General features: G+C 38.0%; 1 protein-coding gene across 6 annotated transcripts in view; it reads left to right on the top strand.

Annotated features, from left to right (window-relative positions):
- The first annotated feature begins 5617 nt into the window (after positions 1-5617).
- The window catches only part of fmt (phosphatase 6 regulatory subunit 1-like protein fmt), an 80987-nt gene continuing 72199 nt past the window's right edge, over positions 5618-14405 (top strand). For 4 of the 6 annotated variants that reach the window (XM_069849088.1, XM_069849087.1, XM_069849089.1 and 1 more), the window contains exon 1: positions 5618-5863. The gene's annotated coding sequence lies outside the window, so the exon portion shown is untranslated. The remainder of the gene's footprint in view (positions 5864-14405) is intronic. The other 2 variants (XM_069849091.1, XM_069849092.1) reach the window with 1 other exon arrangement.

Below are 14405 nucleotides of genomic sequence, written 5' to 3' on the forward strand. Positions count from 1 at the left end.
TATTGTTTACTAAATAATTTCGAGGGAAAAATTGTTCCAGGGCCTGGTATCGAACCCGGGACCTTTGATTAAACTTACAAATGCTCCACCAACTGAGCTACCCAGGAACTCTACCAGACACCAATCCAGTTTTTCCGTCTATATCCACAGACCTCAAAGTGGGCTGACAACCATCAAGCAACCAACATTGAGTGCACACAAACTCTGTGTGACTTAAATTGTGGTTTTCTGTCAACAAACAGTGACGTGTATTATGCATATCGAGTTTTCAGGTATAACTCCCTGTAAAGTTGATTTGAGGTCTGTGGATATAGAGGGAAAAATTGGATTGATGTCTGGTAGAGTCCCTGGATAGCTCAGTTGGTGGAGTGTTGGTATGTTTAACCAAAGGTCCCGGATTCGATACCCAGCCCTAGAACAATTTTTCCTTCGAAATCATTCAAACCAACTTTACAGGGAGTTATATCTGAAAGCTAAATTTGTATATTGGTTACTATCTCTTGCATAGACCTAATAACAAAAAATGCTGAATTTAGTTTGGGGATAATTTCTTTAATATGATTTTTCCAATTTAACAATGTCATATTGCAGCCAGACCTATAGAGAAAGATGAATGATACAGGGCCGTATTCATATACATTCTTAGCGTGGACTTCCGGTGGATGATTAGCGAACTAACGTTTTTCATATTCATAAACCAGTGTTAGCAATATGATATGATATGAATCCTGTACAAGTAATCAGTCGATAGCTGGGGCTAGTTTAGGACGCTCTTAGCGCGGACTAGCGAAATGTCCATGAATAGCACCCTAAGTGTTTAAATCCTATCAGAAATAAATCAACTTCCAAAGAGAGTAAAGAATGAAGGTAACTTACTGTATAATACCTATACTTGTTTTTATGAAAGATGGGACATGACAGTTAAGCGGCCGAGCTTGGAACTGCAGTACCATGTTGCCAAAATGGATTACTAGCTGCCAGCTGATGGAAGCTAGCAATTTTCGTTAAGATGGCTGATGTTAAAACATTCATTGACAATTGACGCGAAGGTAAGAAAACAATACAAAAATCGACAGAGAATCAAAGACGAAACGTACCAATGCTAACATTGTGTGCACAATAAATGTTTCCAAGAGAGCTATTAAGCACTCGCCATGTGGGACCTGTAAGTTTGGCAACTCAATTGTTGTTACCATAGCAACAGGCCTACCACGCTATGTGATATTCAGTTGTTTTTCCAATCGCAACGCTCCTGTCATGTCCCATCTTTAAAAAAAACAAGTATAATACATACTGTAGTATTATCATTCAATACAACCTGATAGGAGAAACCAGGCGGCGTTAATGACGACCTTGAACATAGGTTGGACAGAGTCTTGAAAAAATGAGTAAGGAATTTTAAAAATAATTTTATAGAAATGAGCAAAAATAGTATTTTTCCAATTTGTTTGAAATCCTGGGACAGATATAACTCAATCCAGGATACAGTACACACCATTAAAATCCAGAATAATTCTGGGAAATCCAGGACATCTGGCAACCCTGGTTGACCATTGTTTCGTGTATGATTTATGGTCCTATTGACACCACATGGATTGTATGCACTCATATTGCAGATCATGTCTTTGCAAGGTATCGTCGTCATGGTTGTGTGTTGTAGGTATTACCAACCGCACCACAGCTATTGTCCAATCAACCAATCTGACCCTTTTGATGCTGTGATGATCACTGGCAAGGTTAAAATTTAAGTATGCTCCCACAACATCAACAGACACTAAGCATTTGTCACAGCAGACCACATTATTTTTTTTTTGTGCTGGAAGGTAACATTTTTCCTATTTTGTTACACATTTCCAACAAAACATTCGCTGCTGCATTGAAATAGGTAAAGTTGCCTCGTTTAATTATTGGGCAGCGGCTTTAAGGTTTGTAGGTCTTTATTGCATGCACTGATAATAAAATGAAAATGCGACGTTGTCACGTCTTGTTTGTTGCTGCTATATATTAATATAACATGGATATGGGCTAGGCTTAATTGCTCAAAGCATGAGTTAATTTGAAGATTATTTATATTATTTATTTTAAATTAATTATTTAAAGAAATAATTAAATGTTTCTCCATAAGGAAAACCGGAAAGTTTGACTTTTTGTAATAATTCTTTTATTGTTAAGGATTGGCCCTTATTGTAAGAACTATATATTTCACGGCGAATGTAATCACACGTAAAACCATCTACTTTATTAAATTTTGTGACTTTGTGTCCACGCTTTTTAGGTGTCTTAGGTCCCTTTTTTACAATTTTACTTACAGTATTTCTGTTTAATTTAAGAATTTTAGATGTCTCCGAAATTTTTCCTTGACCTAAATTGTTTTTCAGAACATACATGTGAGCATTGCACACAAACGTTTGACACTCTTACATAATTTTGGTCTAGCTTTTGAATTTGAATTGTTATTTAACTCTGATATATTATTATTATTATTATTATTATTATTATTATTATTATTACTACCATCGTCGTTATTGACGTTCATGGGTATCGGTTCCGACACTTCACTCGCTTCCCACGGCCTCCACATTTTTATTATACACTGAACTGTAATATAATTAATTTTCACTGTAAACTAGAACAAGACACACTGCTAAAATTTGCAACTCTGGTTTATACACTCCGCGTAGAGTATTGGAGCGGCCTTCAAAAGACTTTACGACGACAATGGAGCGGCCTTCAAAAGACTTGACAACGACAATGGACAGCAACATAATTAAAATTATTGAAACTACAAAGCTTCCGTCCTCTTTGACACCGCTAGCCTACTAATTGAACGTGGCTACTTTAAGTCCAGGATTCTTGTGAAAAATTTTTCTAGTTTCTCACGCACTTTTTCTCCAACTGGTTCGGATAGTGAGCTGAAAGGTTAAATTGCTCATAAACTAGTCTCCCTGCAATTTCCAGAGGACTAATCACAGCAGTCAAGAATGTAAAACGTGATCTGAATGTAGACCACCTTAAGAAGATTATTAACACAGGAGATGCGAGTTGCCGCATCTTCCAAAGAGGAAATAATGTCTGCCATTTCATCAAGACGAAGCAAGTTGATTTTCATAGTTATAAAGAAAGCAGAAAAAAATTGTATTACAATACCACTATCTTAAAATAAAATACGCTGAAATAAATCTTAACATTCATTTAGACATTTTTAGGCTCTATAAAATTACATCTATTACTTATAATAATCTATGAAATGTGTTAATACAACTTAATATGAGTTCAGGGTTTTTTTTATACCTAAAATTCTATATCTACGAGTTGTCATAAATTTTTTAGAGCATTTTAGTGTCCAATTACAAATACTGCTGAAATAATGTGGAACATAGCATCTCATAATAAGCTCACAATAATCAGGGGGGCTCTTTACAACTCATGCGAGCCCCCTCCCCTTGTTTTTTTCTTTTTAACATTTACATTTGTGTCCACACCTGTGGAGTAACGGTGAGCACGTCTGGCTGCGAAACCAGGTGGCCCGGGTTCGAATCCCGGTCGGGCCAAGTTACCTGGTTGATGTTTTTTCCGGGGTTTTCCCTCAACCCAATACGAGCAAATGCTGGGTAACTTTCGGTGCTGGACCCTGGACTCATTTCACCGGCATTATCACCATTTCATTCAGACGCTAAATAACCTAGATGTTGATACAGCGTCGTAAAATAACTCAAAATATAAAAATAAATTTACATGAGCCCTATGATAAAATAGCTTGCAACGAAAATGAATTAAACACATTTTCTTATTTAACCATTTATTCTACATTCTGCTAAAGCAATCGAGTGAAGAAAACTGAATTTAGAGAGCTGCTTGTTGGAGACGTTCTACAGCCTAATAATGATTTCCGAAATTTTGTGAAGGATAATAGGAAAGAACAATGTCTTTTTTGTCTTTAACTGTAGTCGAATTGCATCACCATTAGCAACATAGAAGCTGAAAGAGGCTTTAATGTAATGAATGATATTGCCACTTGTGAAAGAAATAAGCTTAAATTCTGCTACTTGTACAATTTAATGACTAGCTATTAAATATATTGTCGGTAAACCAACGAAAGTATGGGACGAGGTCCCATTTGTGCTGTCCTGGTTGAGAAATCATCGCCTCACTACTGACATTCGAGTTACTCTGCAGCTGAACCCATCTGTGAACGAAATAACAGTTTGGAACCTATTTTAAGGGTAAGAAATTATTATTATAATGAAATCATTGTTTCCCCTTTACCCTGTTCTGTATCTCTCCTCTGGCCTTTTTTTTTTTTTTTTTTTGGCGAATCCATTGTTAAATTATTACCACTCTGACCATAATATTTAAATCCTTAATTTTATCGGAACACACTCGCTAGACAAGGTAATATAGTAGAAACCTGCCAATCCAAACCGAAATTCCGAAATGAAAGAAGTTCTCAAATTTATGAACTTAAGGGAAGTAAAGAAGGAAATATTCAATATTTGGCAATGAAAAAATGGTTTTACCACAGTCTAGTATATATAGTCGCGAAGCTCAATACGTAGTAAATATACAAACATTAGATAGTTGCTCACCACTAGGATCGCTAATATCGCCTCATTACAGGCAATGCAAAATAGAACTGTCATAGTCTAGTGTTTCTAGTACCCTCAAAACTCAAGCTTCGTGACTGTATATAGTAGACTGTGGTTTTACTATGTTTAAGGGATCAAATCCCAATACTGTTTTTTAAAAAATGACATTACAGTAGTCGACAAAAACATATTTGTCTTTTGACCTTGCATTGCAAATGCTTTGCGGGGGTGGGGGGAAACAACTTTACTACTACAGTGGCTTAGTGCTAGATCATTGGGGATATCTTTTAATGGTATTCACCCCCCCCCCAAAATATTGTAGTAATTTTGTATTGTAACTGGCGTACTACGGACGACGACAGTCTGAGGAGGGATAGTGTGTTTTCGGAATGGAGAGTGGAAGGGCACTCTAGTGGGACTCATCAGAACCTTAAGCTATATGGCTGAATCGACAGATGGCACCATATAGCTGAGTCAATGTATTTACAGAAGCGTGGCCGTTCGGACTTAAAAAAAACAATTAACTTCAGAGAAGCGCTCAGTAAGTTAATGTTGTATGATCGAAATGTCTACGCAACTAAACCAAAGTTCAGGGTTCCCTCAAAAGCAGGAGGACACATATTAAAAAGGACCTAAATTATCAACATTTCTTCATTTTAATTTTTTATATTGCAGTCAGTTATAAGATCAAATCTGGATTTTTTTTGGGGGGGGGGGGGTTAATCTTACTCATGCTGCAATTTGTAAGTCATCCGTATATCCCCTCGCCCGAAACGAAAATCTTCACGCGAAACATTTCAGTTAACTTCTTGTGCTGAAATTATTTTTTGAAACGACTGTACTTATGTGTGTGCAGAACAACTGCGGTTGGCGTAAATAAATAAATATTAAGAGAACACATCATTTAATACTTTCGGCTGAATAGTTAAATTTTGCATGAAGATTTTATTTCATATTGCATTGTCAATTTAAATCGAGCGCAATATTACAATGTTCATTTGTTTAAATTATTTTGTTTTGTGGGTTAGGTGAATGCTTTGCATCATGGGACACTGGATTTGCAACGCCATTAAGTTTAGAGAGGTGTTACATGTTTGAGAGATAATAGTTACCTATCTGTCATTATTATAAAATAAAATATTGCAATATGTGTTTAGTGGAATTATTGAATCTTTGAAAGTGTTATGTGCAGTATTCTGTGTATAGGCAAAGCAATACAGTAGAAGAAAACACCAGACGTTACCACTATTAGGCCTACAGTAACAAGGAGCGAAAAGGTACAATACTCTGGTTTTTAGCAATGTTTTCCTTCGAATATTCACAGGTTTGTTTTCTGGGCAAAGCTGATTCACATTTTCTGTGTATTAATATAATATTATTATGCCGCACTGCAGAGTGGAAATGTGATCTTTTTTTATTATGTTAGGGCCTAGAAACTTTCTGAACTTCTTTGTGTGACATTTTGAACGTTTTATACATTTTTAATCGTATAATTGTTTTTCTTCGATGTGTTTACATAACATCGAAGATAACTGTTATTAACGTGGCTGTTTTTATTTCGGATGATAGGTGTGGTTATTTTTAGTGTGACTCCCTACTATGTTGGTAAATGGAGCACCCTAAATGAGTGCGCTTAAAGACCCAGATGCTGATAGCGGTCTTAAATGTAGGAAATTTACTTTAGAAGGAGTTCATTGTCACAAAATCAGTTTTACTGCATGCAATATATTATATAAAATTACTGTAAGTGTAAGAAAAGCTTTCAATTTAGTCTAGTAATTATTTTGTAAATTTAATTCTTGACTTTCATCTGATCCACAAACTGGTTTGAACTGTTAATTAGAATTGAATTTATTAACACTTCATTGGTAAATATCTTCCCTATAATTTTTGTTAATTCATCTTTCATAGGAACAGAAATTTTGGTTTTAGAGGCAATGTTTACATGCTATTCACAAGATTATCTACAAATTTTGTATGAATTAGGCACGTGGGCTCGTGTTATTTGATATTATTTACTTCATAATGAAACTACAGACCTAATTAGGTTAATGTACAGGTTACAAAATTACATAGACGCTTACTTTTCGTTAATTTGAACTGACTGCATGATCTATTTAACTTCAAATTACGGATGTGACCAACTTTTTATCCTACGACAATAGTAGGCCTATTTATTTTCTTATTATCAGACAAATGTTTACGCTTTTAGCTTCGTTGTACGTGAAATAGCATTAGTACAAGTAGGTAAGTTAAGTCAGCGCTAACCTTATCTCTAACCCTATATTGCATAACCTAAACTGGAGTGCGTCATATTGCATGCGTTGTTTAATATGAACGACTTATTAAGAACTTCGTTAGCGAAAGAAAAGCATAAGATTTAGTATTATTATTACAGTATAAGATCTGTTTTGGATTTTGGTGAAAAGATCAGTTTTCGGCATCATAATTTAAAGAACGTAGGATAATTCGGTAGAAAATATTGGTCACTATGACGGACCCTGAGGATCGGGGACAGGTTAGGTTTGGTTTGTTTAGGTTTATGGTGTGCCTTGCATATTACATGTTTTTCGTAGGCATACCATAAACCAGAACAAATCAAACTTAACCTGTTACTGATCTTCGATGATGTCCGCCATATTAACAAACGTTTTCTACCGCATAACCGAAAAAAGCTTAATACGCCGTGTGAATGTCCGCCCATAGGCTGCGTCTAAACTTTTTTCTTTTAAACTACTTGACGATTGAATTTAGTTAACATTCATTGAGGCAATCGTATTCCTACAGTGTAAGAGTTTTTATTTTAACGAAGTTCTTGAGATTTTCGTATATAAGTATAGTGATGTTCACGTAAAGTTAATTCCTAAAAGCTAATGTAGCTGTCTTTTCAATTTTACCAACTGTTACCAGATATCACTAAAGCAGATAAAATTACAATGCTATATACTGAAAAAAACAATAATAAATCTTATTCATTTATGATTGATGTAATATTAAAATGCATTTTCATGAACTTATAACATTTAGGAAGATGTAGAACCCTAGAAAAAGAACCTCAAAAATACTGAAGTGCAAGAGGGCTAATGGCCTTGTTGCCAAACGTCTAGACATTTTAACTACAACATACGAGGGGCTTAGAACAAAAAACAGGTAAGTGACATTATTAAAAAAATGAGGTAAGTGCGTGTTGTGATAGCCCAAAAGGATGTTTCTTTGGGATAAAATCAGGTAAATGATCGCACTGTGCAGTGCTGCTATATGGGCATCATTTCACCAAACTAGTTTATAATATTTCATTGCATGTAGAACTTTAACTGTAATTTCCTCAAAACTAGGTTTATGTCACTTACCTGCTTTTTGTTCTAAGCCCCTCATACGTGATGAATTTTTCTGGCAGCATGAAATTCATTGGTTTGACTACATGAGACCTAACATGAAAATTTATTTTGTTTGACATCAACTGATCAGTACGAAATCCGAAAACAGAATATCATTTTAAAATGTGTATTGTTTACTTATTTAGCTTTAAAAATATTTTAAATTAATAATAATAATAATAATAATAATAATAACAATAATAAAAGCCGTAAATCCCCAGTGGGGCAAGGCCTCCTGCTTGGGCAGGGGTGGCTCAAGTCTTGACCATCAGAAGAGCCGACCTGATGGTCTATTTACATTCCTAGTTCTTTGTCCACAATTTCGCTAGCACTGGTTGTTGTTGCTCCCACTCAAAGTTGGTTGACTGCGTCCTTCCACCGTGTTCTTTGGCGTCCTATTCTGGTCCACAGTCCTCCTAGCTGCAACTTGAACTCGTCCTCCCATCTGGTCCTCGGTCGTCCACGGTTTCTCCAGCCAATTCTTGGATCCCACAGTGTCGCCGTGTGTGCCCATCTGGTAGGTTGCATTCTTATCACGTGTCCTCCCCAGCGCCATTTCATCCTTTTAGTGAGTGTCACCACGTCCTCTACGCCGCTTCGTCGCTGTACTTCTTCGTTTCTGATTCTGTCTTTCAGGCTTATTCCGAGTATTTTCCTTTCCATTCTTCTTTGGCATCTTCCTAATTTTAATGCCTGTTTCTTGGTGAGTGACCAGGATTGCACCCCATATAGAAGTACAGGTGCAATGCAGCTGTTGAAGATCTGCCTCTTGTTCTGCAATTTCTGGCTCTTGTCCATTAGGATGAAGGACAGACTCCAAAACTTTCTCCATGCCGATGCTATTCGTCTATCAATTTCTTTGTCCATGCTGTTCTGAAATGATATAGTCTGGCCAAGGTAAATGTATTGTGTGACAAATTCGATGTTCGCATTGTTGACTATCATCTGCCCTTCTGCGTCATTTGTCAGTACTTTGGTTTTGCTGGTGTTGATTTTTAGGCCTACTGCCATCCTTTCTTCGCACAATTCGTTCAGCATCTCTTCCAATCGTTTCCTGGATCTGGCAAACAGAACCACATCATCGGCGAAGTGTAGATTGGTCAGTTTTCTTCTGTCGATAGATATGCCGTGCTTGCGACCCCAAGGTAACTTGCGAAAGACCTCCTCCAATACACAATTAAAGTTCTTCGGTGACAAGGGATCTCCTTGTCTTACCCCTCGCTGTATGTTGAATGGTGTTCCTTCTGTATCCAGTTTCACTTTTGTTGTGTTTCTTTGGTACAGCACGCCAAGCAGTCTATTATATTTGATTGGAACACCCTGATTCTTAAGTGCTTTCAAAACACTAATATGTTCTATCGAATCGAAAGCTTTTGCATAATCCACAAAGGCTATATACAATTTTAAATTGTGTTCCTCGACTTTTTCCATGATCTGCGTCAATGTCTGAATGTGGTCCGCTGTTGAAAATCCGGAACAAAATCCAGCTTGCTCCAGAGGTTGATTTTCTTCCAGCGTTCTTGTGATCCTGCGCAGTTAATTAATTACGAGGGTTGAAATATAAGTCATGGCAATTATTTTTTTTTTTATTTTTTATTTTTTTTGGTGAGAATTCGAGCATGGGTGGAAAATGTGAAATGTACAGATGAAAGGATAAGGAATGGACGAAATGTATGGACATTTAACAACACGCCAACATTTTGCTCCTCGTATTTATTATGGTCGTTGCCATAACATTACAGGATTCCTGTACCCTTTCTAAAGGATTCAAATTAGTCACCTGCAACGTTCACAACACACTGCCAACGATATGGGAGGCGTCAAATACCATCTGCTTCACCATTTTCCTCACTATGTGTGAATCTGGTCATCTGTTGTTGTACAGCATTGGCAATCTCCATTCGTGTCCCAAACTGTCTACCACGTAATGGTTTCCTTACCCTCCGTATGAGGTCAAAATCACATGGAGAAAAGTCCGGAGAGTATTGTGGAGTCCACACCTGTAGAGTAACGGTCAGCGCGTCTGGCGGCGAAACCAGGTGGCCCAGGTTCGAATCCCGGTCGGGGCAAGTTACCTGGTTGAGGTTTTTTCCGGGGTTTTCCCTCAACCCAATACGAGCAAATGCTGGGTAACTCTCGGTTCTGGACCCCGGACTCATTTCACCGGCATTATCACCTTCATATCATTCAAATGCTAAATAACCCAATAAAATAAAAATAAAGAGTATTGTGGATGCTCCAATTCTTTCCATCTCCAGCACTACAGGAGCCAATCTACAAACTATTTTTTATGTGTCATATCGGTCCACACACTCACTTGTCCTGCCTGTTGCCGATCGCTGGTTGCTTTACGTCCTCACTGAAACGCTGCTACCCACCTTGCGACTGTCCGATATGGAAGCGCATTATTCCCGACAGCTTCCACCAATTTTCTGCGGCATTCCTCCCACAGAGAATGGCTGTTTTGATATACGAGCATTGTTCAACAAAGGTTACATCCATCCTGCATAACGCTACACTGACAACTGATTTAACATTACTCTCTGTTTTACAGTGCGTCTAGAGATAGAGTGAACAGTATCTGGCAGTCGCGTCTGGCCGCGAAACCAGGTGGCTCGGGTTCGAATCCCGGTTGGGGCAAGTTACCTGGTTGAAGTTTTTTCCACGGTTTTCCCTCAACCCAATACAAGCAAATGCTGGGTAACTTTCGGTGCTGGACCCCGGACTCATTTCACCGGCATTATCACCTTCATATCATTCAGACGCTAAATAACCTAGATGTTGATACAGCTACACTGACAACTGATTTAACATTACTCTCTGTTTTACAGTGCATCTAGAGATAGAGTGAACAGTATCTGGCAGTCGCGTCTGGCCGCGAAACCAGGTGGCTCGGGTTCGAACCCCGGTCGGGGCAAGTTACCTGGTTGAGGTTTTTTCCACAGTTTTCCCTCAACCCAATACAAGCAAATGCTGGGTAACTTTCGGTGCTGGACCCCGGACTCATGTCACTGGTATTATCACCATTTCATTCAGACGCTAAATAACCTAGATGTTGAAACAGTGTCGTAAAATAACCCAATAAAAAAAATTAATCTGGCAGTAGATACGGCAACTCTCGCCCAGTCCAAGGCTGCCGCTGCAGTCCACTCTATCTCTAGATGCACTGTATTATAGATAAGCACAGAGCCATCTTGTGTTGTGTACACACACTATGACTGCACGGATTTCGTGCGACATGTGACTTTTGTGATACCAACCCTTATCTTTGAAAAAAAAAAATACTTCCCATGACTTATGCCCCAACCCTTATATTTAGTAATTAATAGTCATATTCAAATTTCAAATAAAAGTCGCAAGTAACTTTCGTTTTACGAATGTTGGCATCCTGAAAGGCAAACGATGCTGTCAACATAACAGAAAGTAACTTACAGTTGTAGAGTTGGCGTCCACGCCTGTGGAGTAATGGTTAGCACGTCTAGCCGCGAAACCAGGTGGCCCGGGTTCGATTCCCGGTTGGGGCAAGTTACCTGGTTGAGGTTTTTTTCTGGGGTTTTCCCTCAACCCAATATGAGTAAATGCTGGATAACTTTCGGTGTTGGACCCCGGACTCATTTCACCGGCATTATCACCTTCATCTCATTCAGACGCTAAATAACCAAAGCTGTTGATAAAGCGTCGTAAAATAACCTACTAAAATAAATAAAATAGGGTTGGCAAAAGAAAATCCAACCTGACAACTAGAAAATCAGTGTAATTCACTAGCGTAATTATTATGTAGTACGGTAATAGGGAGAAAATGGTTAGGTTTTACCCTTGGAGTATAAAGTAAGAAAACCCAGGCTCTAGAGTTAAATAGGTCTACTATTCTTATGCAAGCAGTTTTGAATGATCATCTTTGTTCTTAATATTATATTTTGTGTGTCTTAAGACATGTAGCCTGTTACTTGTGTGATCCTAAACTCAATCTTTTATTGGGCATTTCTCCAGAAAAGCTACACCCAAAAAGACACAGTTTTCTTTCACTTCACTGGCTGCTGTGAGATGGAAATTGTTCCGGGACTGGGTATCAATCCCGGAACCATTGGCTGAATGCACCAACACTCTACCGACTGAGCTACCCAGGAACTTCATCCGACACTGTCTCAGTTTTTCCCCTTTATGTCCACATAACTCGAGTGGGTTGACAAAATGCCAGAAACCCACATCGAGTGCACACAAACTCTTTGTGTCTTGAAATTGTGGTTTTCTGTTAACATACTGTATCTACAGTGACATATTATGCAAATCTAGCTTTCAGGTAAAGCTCTCTGTGAAGCAGACTTGAATAATTTCAAGGGAAAAATTGTTCCGGGGTTAAATATCGATCCCGGGACCTTTGGCTGAACAATTTTTGTGTTGAAAGTATTTGTGGCTGTACACTAAAACCACGTGTATACATTACTGTATACATCTCACAGAAGCCAGTGAAGCTAAAGAAAATTGTGCCTTCTTCGGTGTAGCTTTTCTGGAGAATTACCTTCTTTTCTTATAGATACTGTTATCTAGATCCCAGCCAAGAACAATACTAATGTATCACTATGCACGTGATAAACAGAAAAGATCAAGTACACATTAATGTATAGGTACATATTTATTTGTATATTTTGGCGTATTTGTTGTTTCAACATCTAATACCTATGAAATGATCTTGATGTGTCATCTGTTTGTCCGTGTATGTGTGTACGTTTCTGGCCATCAGTCATTGTTCTCCAAACTACAAAATTTGTATTCTGTATATACGAATAACTGGCCACCTTACCCCATGGCTTAGTTGCCGCATGAGTGAAGCATTATTGATGTCACTTGAACAGCAACAATTTATATTCAAAAGGAAATAATTATTGAAATCTTCAGTCAAGTTATGTTTTATTCAAACGATGATACTGCAGTTTAAGATTGTCCTAATGCAGTATTTTTACATGTCTGTACTAATCAGAAGTTAAAATTTGTAAACCCTTTTCTTTCCCCATTGCCCTTCTCACGTCCCTGTTCCTCACCCTCGACGTAAGAGGAAATTTTAAGTAACTTCCATGGACTTTTTACATGCTTGCGTGCAGAAAGCTTAACAATACAGTAGAACCTCTATTATCCGTGGTAATGAATGGGGTGGGCTGAACGGTTACTAGAAAAAATCGGATAATCTTTACCATAAATTTTTTTCGCAAATTTAGTGAATAATACTTACACTTCGGTAATTTCCTCTATGGCCTTTGTATTTAACAAGCTAGTATAGTCCGACCATTGGATCTGTGCCCCCGTAAGATATGCGAACTGAACCTTAATTCCTTTTCAGCCTTGGCAATTCATTTCTCTCCCTGTATTCCTATTTCTCTCTTTTCTATCCCTCTCTCTTTCTCTCCCCCACTACTCACAATTTTGAGCCTTCTTGCTGGACAGTTTACTTACACTTGCAGTCCAGTGTTGTCAACTCAACATGAATACTGTAGTACGGAGTGGTGAAAGAAATATTATTAAGCAAGTAATAGCATTTTGCATAAGTCAATCAGAGCCATTAGACCTACTTAAATTAAATTATGGATAAGTAATAATTAACCTTACAGTATTATAAGCAATATTCAAGAGACATGATACTGTTTGACAGAAGTTTGGCAATATCCCTATTCAGCAAGGTTCGTGGCCTGCTGTTTGACGTAGTGGGAGAGAAACTGGTGGAATGGGGTGAGTAGAGGCGTTAACTTTTCCAAGAACGACGACAGCGGTGAAGGGGCATAGATTCGATGGTCCGACAGTAGTGGAGTCCACACCTGTGGAGTAATGGTCAGCGCGTCTGGCTGCGAAACCAGGTGACCCGGGTTCGAATCCCGGTCGGGACAAGTTACCTGGTTGAGGTTTTTTCCGGGGTTTTCCCTCAGCTCAAAACGAGCAAATTCTGGGTAACTTTCGGTGCTGGACCCCGGACTCATTTCAACGGCATTATCACCTTCATTTCATTCAGACGCTAAATAACCTAGATATTGATACAGCGTCGTAAAATGACCCAATAAAATAAAAAAAATAAACAATAGTGGATCACAAGTTCACTAATTTCAATCTCATTGTTAACGACGGGTTTTTAAGGGGTAAAGAAAATCTTTGTAATGGCTGACTGTGGAAAGATATAGTAGAGGTCTCGTGTTGTAGATTTACATACTTTATAGACTCCAAACTCATATCCTGTTGCGAGATGAGCCACAGTTCCTCTTCCCCCCAAATCACTCAGTTATTTACACTTTTTTTTTTCCGATACTTGGCACAACAAGATTTCTTTTGACATCTGTAGAAGACATATTATGTAGAAGTTATACAGTACCCAATTCGATCAGTAGACCATACTGTGTAAAGAAAAAGGCTTGTAATAACACTCTCAAGGAAAAAAAAAATAATATGCTAATACAATATA

The sequence above is a fragment of the Periplaneta americana genome, chromosome 16 (genome assembly GCF_040183065.1).
Source record: "Periplaneta americana isolate PAMFEO1 chromosome 16, P.americana_PAMFEO1_priV1, whole genome shotgun sequence".
In the NCBI taxonomy this organism is placed as follows: Eukaryota; Metazoa; Arthropoda; class Insecta; order Blattodea; family Blattidae; genus Periplaneta; species Periplaneta americana.